The sequence below is a fragment of the Vigna radiata genome, chromosome 11 (assembly GCF_000741045.1).
Source record: "Vigna radiata var. radiata cultivar VC1973A chromosome 11, Vradiata_ver6, whole genome shotgun sequence".
Lineage (NCBI taxonomy): Eukaryota > Viridiplantae > Streptophyta > Magnoliopsida > Fabales > Fabaceae > Vigna > Vigna radiata.
Window position 1 is genome coordinate 17,214,147 of NC_028361.1, and position 8,947 is coordinate 17,223,093.

Genomic DNA, 8,947 nt, shown 5'->3' on the forward strand with positions numbered 1-8,947 from the left:
ACTGGTTATGAATAAGAAGATTAAGTCCATTGTGGCTGAAAGGCAAGCTGCTGATGTTAGCCTGAATTTGGTTACATTTGATGAAAGTAATTTATTGCTGAATAGTTATTATTAAAGTTGGGACAATGAAGACAACATTTTTTGACAATATTTGAACATTAATCATATGTGTCATTGTGTGATTAGTCCAAATGACATAATGACACCACCATGAACCAATCACACAATGACACGTATGATATGATGTTCAAATGTTGTCAAAAAATATTGCCTGATTATCTTTATCCTTAAAGTTGGGAATGTGATATCACTAGTTAAGTATTGGATTCTGATGAACTAGAGGCTTAGAATATGAAAAATACGTGGTAAATGTACTTTGTTTTAATACAGACTTCATATACTTCAGAAAACTAGATGGAAGCTAGTAACGAAATGAATTATGAAATTGGTTGTGATTGGAGGAATTCTGGATGTTAAAGGATATTTTTTCAGAAAAGCTTAAAGATCATAGACTAGTATTGTATGGCTGTATTCTCTGTTTTGATCAATCTAGTAACTATTCTGATGTCTGCAATGTGGGGTTTGGAATATGATGCTGTCATATTTGAACATGGAAATGAGTGATATTGATGGTGCTAAACTGAACTTTCATTGCTGTCAGCGTGTAATAATATATATATGTGTGTGCTGAATTGGATGAGTGAATGAATGTAACCATGTTTTAACCTTGTTAGTCTGCTTCCATTTTGTGTTAAGGGAAAATCTGCAGGAGTAATCTGGACTCTAGAACGAACCTATTAGTAGAAAGAATATTTGTAGATATACTGATAATAAAGTAGGTATCAAATTATAGGATGAAATATCATTGATTTGAGAATCCCGAGGTTGTAATCATGTTTGGGGTCTAATCTGCCTTGATTTCTGGTTTGGAGTGAAAATATGTTTGAAATTTGATAAGGAAAAAGATTTTTTAACAATTTTTTTTTAAATTTTAAAAATATTTTTTAAAATAAATTCAACATATCAATAAAATGATGATTTATTTTATTGTAAAAAAATTATTAGAAAAAATTATTAATATATCGTGATGGATTTTATAATATGAATGTTCTGTTTTGGTCCAATGATTTATAATGGTCTAGAATGTTTAGAAGTTATTTCTAATTACTATTTACGTGAACTGTTTGAGAACCTAAAATTTATCTGTTTGAGCTTATTGGTTTCACAAATGGTTGTGATTTAATTTTAACCTATAATTAACCTAAAATTTAATTTTAAAAAATTGGCATACAATTCTGATCTTTTATTTTTAGGTTATGATTTTATTTTTAAAAAAATATTATAAAGGAACTTGTACAAATATAGAAAAAAGATGGAGTGAACATTCAAAAGAATCTCAGCTATATATAGGAAATATTGTTTGTGGTGTCTCATTTTGCACACGCTTTTTCCTTTTCCATTTGTGTGTTTTACCTTTCCATTAAATAGGGCACCATTTATGCCCTGAATCTCTTCAAGAACACCTTTATTGACCATCATGCTTTGGAAACCCTTTTTGTGTCCCACATGTTGTGGCAATTAATACAATCAAAGTTGCTCCTATCCCATTTTATTTGCCTCAATTGTGAGCCTTTAGACTATCAGATTTCCATGTTATGCCAATGCTTTTGGTTGCATACATCACATGACTCTAAGGCAATAAAGCCTAGTGCCTTTTGCTCTATTTTTCCTTTCATTCTTACAAAACCATTTTTTAAACATTATTTTATTTGTAAATCTCCAAATTATATATAAAGAGAGAGGTTTAATAATTTCAGATGTCTCAATTTGTGCATAATCGTCTCAAATAGATTCTCGTATTTTAATTAATCTTAATTAGTTTTTTTTTTTTTTGAAAAATTGACTTAATTTGGACATTGTTGTTAAGTGGACTGGATGGCGTTATAAATTTTGTGTGATGGCTTGCTAACTGAACACCTTTTAATTACAAGGCAGAGTTTGGTCGTTTTAGGTGGACTTTTTTATTTAAAGTTTTAAATAAGTAAGTGGTCAGCCTGATGGTTGGCCTAGTAGTCGGCCACTCGACTTGGTGGGTGATCGGCCTGGTGGTACCATGAGACCGTACGGTACATAAAGGATTCTTCAAAAGTCAATCGAAACATTAAATCAATTCTTATTATTTAAGCTTTAAATAATACTTTTTGTATCGTACGGTCTCCTAACACCACTAAGCCAACCACCCTTCAAGCCGACCAACCACTAGACCGAATGGCCGACTACCAGGTCGAGTGGCCAACCACTAGGCCTACCACGTCTAAATTGTTTTTCATTCCTACTTAAAATAAATCCACGTAATGATTAAACATCTAATTGAGACAAATAAAAATATGAAGACCTATTTGAAACGAATATACACAAATAAGAATGTCTTAAATGATTAAACATATATATATATATATATATATATATATATATATATATATATATATATATATATATATATATATATATATATATATATATATATATATAAACATTAAATTAAATTCATGATACCATCTTAAACATGCACTTTTTGTTTATCACTAAATTCTATATTTTATCACTCTATAATTATTTATTATTATTATTATTATAACATGTACGGTATGATATCTGGGACGAGCGGTTACGAAGAATAACCGATCGATTATGTATAACATCATGACTATGTTGGACCATAATTGGGTCATCTCTTATTATTGGGCTTGTAGTCCACCAATTTAAACGATATCTTATTAAAGATCTGAGAATCAAATAATATCTGATAAAAGATATCGATAAAGTTGTTTATGAGTAACCAAGTAAGTTTGTTTATATTTTATTCTGTCTATATTCTATTGGGATTATATCAGTTCAAGGTCTATAAATAGAGAGCCAGAGAGACAAGCCAGGTACGTTCTAATCACGCTTCACTCATGTTTCTCATACTCTATACTCTTCTCATAATCACAACAACTCTTCTATCAACTCTCTCATACTGAGAATCATCATACTAAGAACTAAGGTTCTTCCATTATACACGCCTAACTTGGACGTCAGAGTGTCTTTGCACGTACCTTCCCCCTCGGTCAAAACTCGAAGAACACCGGACAGTTCGAACTGAAAAAGAGCGAACGGTCAAAGTACGGAAGAAGGGAAAGCCAGAAAGCCACGTTGTCCAGATTAGTATCTCAGTCCCACGAAATATTCACCGAAACATAACATATTCTAAATTTTCACATATTTTACTTCTGAAGGTTTTCTTCTTTATATTTAACAGTCATGTTTTGCAATTTTCACTATCCTTGTTATGACAAACATATTGCTTTGTGAAAATTGCTGATAAAACGACTTTGCTTTCGAGGACACGCTAGTCTTTTGATACAAAATTAATATGATGACAAAATAGGCTAAAATATAAAAAATGTAATGATAAAATGAATGAAACAATGATAATCAAGAACTGAAATGTGTAATTCAGGTTAATTTTATTTATTATACCCTAAGTTTGAAGTATTCACATATTTTATTATGAAAAGAAAAATATGGTTTTGGTCTTTGTATTTTTCTGTTAATTTATTTTTAAATTGAAAAATAAGTTCTATTTTTTTAAAAAAATTATTTAATTGTATTTATATTAAACTTATTATTTAATGACTTTTTACTGTCACAAAAAAAATGAAAGAATGACTGAATTTAAAGATTTTTTGAAGTTCAAAAACTACCTCATTTTAAATGTTTGACAAAAAAAAAAATAGAAAGAACATAGAACATATATTTTTCCCCATTACAAGTCATTGATTTTTACCAAAAAGTATATCTCATCAATTTGTAGTAAACTGCTCTCCCACTACATTATAATTACAAGTTGTAATGTATTACAATTTCCTTTTATATTTATTAACTTTAATAATGTTTATCTTCTATGTTATCTCTTAAAAATTAAGGTTTGATATGTAATAGGCAAAAGTCACTTTAGTGCAAAAATTCACCTGGAGCTAAACCTTTAATTTTCTAGTGACTTTGTTTAAGTCATCAATAATTAGTCCATATGTTTTCAATTGATCGAGTTATTTTCAATCATGTTAGATTTTTTAGTCAATTTTACAATATTTCTTAAACATTATGTATTTTTTTTATATTTACCTTGTAATTGTCAATTAATGTACTTTTTTTAAATTATTAATGAAATTAATTTTGATTAATTTTTATGTACTTTACAATTTTATATATTTTATTTATTTCTTATGAAAAACAAAATTTAATTAAATTAAAAAATTATGAATGTAAGTTGGTAATTATAAATAAAGGATGTTTCAAATCTCCATAAAATAATAGTTATTAATAGAAGAGATTAAAACTCTCGACAAAAAACTTCCATAATATAAACTCGATACTAGAGATTATATATATATCTACAAATCGATTGTGACAACTCTAGTTGTAGGTAATATAATGTAGAAGTTATTGTGAAACGTGAAACATGACCACTTTGTTATTCGCACTTTCTCATCAAAATCAATAAAAATAACTTGTTATTCATACCTTCTCAACAAAATCAATAAAAATCACTTGTTATATATTCACACTTTCTCAACAAAATCAATAAAAGTCACTTGTTATTCTACTAATCACAATATCTTTTTATATTAATTACATACTTTTCTAACTTGTAAAGACAAATAACTAGTGTTGTCAGAATGAGTTGAAACTCGTGAGTCAATCTGACTCATCACGAGTTCGAACAGGGTTGGATTGAAAAAAAAAATATGAAATTTTGATGCAAGCAAATTTTGACCCGACTCAATAAGAATTCGGCTCACCCGGGTTAAACCCGTGGTGAGCCGGGTTGGTTCACTAACCCACCTACTTTTTTAGTTTTTTTTAATGAAATGAAATTAATTAATTATTCAATGAAACCAAAAACATTGCAACTCAAACCCTTATTCTGCCTATGCAAAACCCCTTTTTATATCAATCGATCCAATTATTACTGTTTCAACTTGATCGATCAAAGTAACATATTATAAGAATCCTAAAAGAAAAGGGTGAAAAAAAAAATTTAAGTGAGCCAATAAGTCAAAATCCGTTTAACCCACTAATCCGTAGTGGGTCGGATCAAGTTTGAATTTTTTTGACTCATTAATAAATAAATCGGATTGGATTAGTTTACTAAATAGTTAACCCATGATGTGTCGGGTCGGGTCGAATGAACTATTTTGACATCACTACAAATAACAAGATGATGGAATGAAATAATAATCTTATTAATCAACAGAAAAAACTTAATTAGAAAATATAAAAATTTAATTGAAATTAGAACATAATTAAATTCACATTCAAGTTTGAGTGAAGACGAGGAAGGGGAACTTTGACATTTTTTTTTTTACGTTTTAACAACTAGTGTGGAAGTTCTTTTCTCAAAACAATGAAAATTTGTTTCGGAAGCATGGGAGGCAGTGTGATTATAAATACAGAATACCGCTCACAACCACTCGCATGGCGCATTTATGTGAACGCACGTTCAGTAAACAAAAAAATGAGATTCTGGACAGAATCTGAGATTTCAGTTCACTGCATGTGAAGAGAAGAAAGCAATAAGCTTACAAGACTTTGTTATTTGCATTTATTAACTGCTACTCAGCCAACTATGGCATCTCCACTGTCCATCTCGTGAATGAAATCATTATCATCCATTTTTATTTTATGAAACCATTTACATAATAACTTACAATTTATTGTATTTTATTTTTTTTTCTTTTGTTGTGATATATTATTTTTAAAAATTTTATAAGGCTCAAACTCTAATTAATATTTTTTATTTAATTATTGACTTTAAAAAAAATATTTTTTAGTAATCCTGAGTTTTAGTTAAGTTTTAAAATATTACATTTTATGCTATTTTTAACTCACTTTAATAAAAATCTTATAGAATGTAAGTTTTAAACGTGCGATTGTATATATTTAAAGGGTTTATTACAGATAAAAAGTATATAATTATCACTGCAATTTTTTAAGGATATCGGAAACAAGTCACACTCTACTCATCTATTTGAGTATATGAACATCTTATATTAATAAACAAAGGTTTAAACCATTTAGGTGTCTTTATTTTTGTTTAGTCTTCCCACTTTGATCTGCTTCTTTTAAACTTTTCCAATTAAATTCTTAGAACTGTTAATTTGAAACAATTGAGTCCCTGTCATTAAAAATCGTTAACGGTCGTTTAAGTATCGATGACGTGGCATTATAAATGAATTTTATATTAAAAATGATTAATGAATATTCGTGTAATCAGGATTTTAGAAGGACAAAATGGGAATAGGAAAGACTTTCTTCTTCCTCCACGCTCCTGCGTTTCAAATCCCAAAAAACATGAGTTGCAGCGGTAATGTTATATTTTAAAACATGTAAAGATGAAATTGAACATTATAAACATAAAAAAATCCCGGAAAACATGTTTTCTAAATGTATTACCTTTTCCTCAAGCATCTTTTTGCATGATTTTTCTTCCTATGAGGACTGTCTTTCAGTTTTATTGAAAGAGTTCAATTCCTTTTGTTTATAAGCTCGTAGTGATGCTAGATAGTCAGCATCCTGCACAAAAGTAACACAAATTATGTATCATGTCATAAACCTTGATCACACAGGCATCAAAGGCAAGAATCTAAACCTATTGTTGTTTCAGCAACCGAGAGTCAATTAAAAATTGTGACATAGAAGTGGACATGCAATGCGTTTCGAGATCCATATTTTCTTTTGGACAATGTTGCAGATTAGGAAAGGATGGAACACTGTATAGAAAGTGTTTGAAATGAATTGATTTGATCATTGNATTACAATAGTATAAATATACAAATTGATAATCCAATTTGAAAGAGTTAAAAGGAAATAAACTATACCAATTTAATATCAATTATTGTAATATCAATTATAATAATTGATATTAAAATATCAATTATAATAATTGATATTTTAATATCAATTATTATAATATCAATCATTGATATCAATCATAATAATTGATATTTTAATATCAATTATTATAATATCAATCCTAATAAATGATATTTAACACTGACAATTAAACTAAATAAAGGGAAAGTAAATATACAAAAATTAGCTAATAAAGACTAATTATTACAATTTAAAACTAATTATTGTAATTGATATCCTCCCGCAAGTTGGACGATCTGGAAGAGAGATGCAACTTGGACAATAATGAGTCAAACCGAGGATGAAGCAGAGGCTTTGTGAGTATGTCAGCAAGTTGATCATCAGTAGACACAAAGGAAACCTGAAACTTGCCTTTTTGGACATTTTCACGAACAAAATGATAGGCTAAGGCTATATGTTTCATCCGAGAGTGAAAAACAAGATTAGCACTCAGAGTTGTGGCACCAAGATTGTCACAATAAATAACTGGATTGGTTGTGGGCATGTGACCAAGTTCAGTGAACAAGGATAAGACCCATAGAAGTTCACTGGCTGTGTCAGCCAAGGCTTTGTATTCTGCTTCAGTTGAGGAACGAGCAACAGAGCGTTGTTTTCGGGAGCTCCAAGAGATGGGAGTGCTACCAAGATACAACAAATAACCAGTGGTAGAGATATAATCATCCTTATCACCCGCCCAATCTGCANCGGAGTAAGCATGAAATGTTAGTGGAGCAGTTGCCGAGATGAAGATACCTTTGTTGCAAGAGCCCGCCAAATAACGGAGCACCCGTTTGAGGGCAGACCAATGCTTCGTTCTGGGGTGTTGCATGAACTGTGCAAGTTTGTTGGTGTTGAAGGCGATGTCCGGGCGAGTAAGACTTAAGTATTGAAGACTTCCCACGAGTGCACGATACTCAGTTGGGTAAGGTAGGAGATCACCTGAATCCTTGAGTAATTGAGCACTGGCAGACAAGGGAGTGGATGCTGGTTTGGTGTTAGCCATGCCTGATTTATGAAGAAGATCAATGATGTATTTCCTTTGTGAAAGAAATAGTCCTGTAGCGGAAGGAATTACTTCGACGCCCAAGAAATAGTTAAGACAACCAAGGTCTTTCAGTGAAAATCAGGCAGCAAGGGTAGATATAAGGTTGGACAACTCTGTAGAGGAACTCCCAGTGACAATGATGTCATCAACATATACTGATAAATATAGTGTGGAACCTGATTTTTGATAGATGAAGAGAGATGCATCCGCAGTTGAATTGACAAAGCCAAGAGAGAGTAAAAACACTCGAAGCTTCGTATACCAGGCGCGAGGTGCTTGCTTTAGCCCATAGAGTGCCTTTTTGAGGCGGCAAACATGATCAGGGAAACTTTTGTTGACAAAACCAGGGGGTTGGAGCATGAAAACTTCCTCTTTGAGCGTCCCTTGAAGAAATGCATTGTTGACATCAAGTTGGCGAATGGACCATCCTTGACGAACTGCAAGAGTGAGGACAATGTGAATGGTGACCGGTTTAACTACCGGACTGAATGTCTCTGTATAGTCCCAACCAGGGCGTTGGTGAAAACCTTTGGCGACTAGACGAGCCTTGTACCGATCAATCGAACCATCCGGGTGTCTTTTGATTCGAAAAACCCATTTGCAGCCAACCAAATTTTGAGTAGAGGACCGACTGACAAGTTTCCAAGTGTTGTTGCAGTGTAAGGCGTCAAACTCAGCTTGCATGGCTGAGCGCCAATCAGGGTCACGAAGAGCTTGGGTGATGGTGCTGGGCTCGAGTGGAGAAGAGGATTGGACATGGAGGTTGAGCTTCTGGATGGGTTTGACAATGTTGTTTTTGGACCGGGTGATGATGCCTCCTCCATCGGTTTGGGGTATCCTGTTAGGGTTGACATTGGGTTGGGATGATGGCATGGAACATTGTGAGGATGGAGGTGATGAGGTGGTATCAAAGTGTTTAGTGGAGGGTTGGGTCGAAGTCGGGGG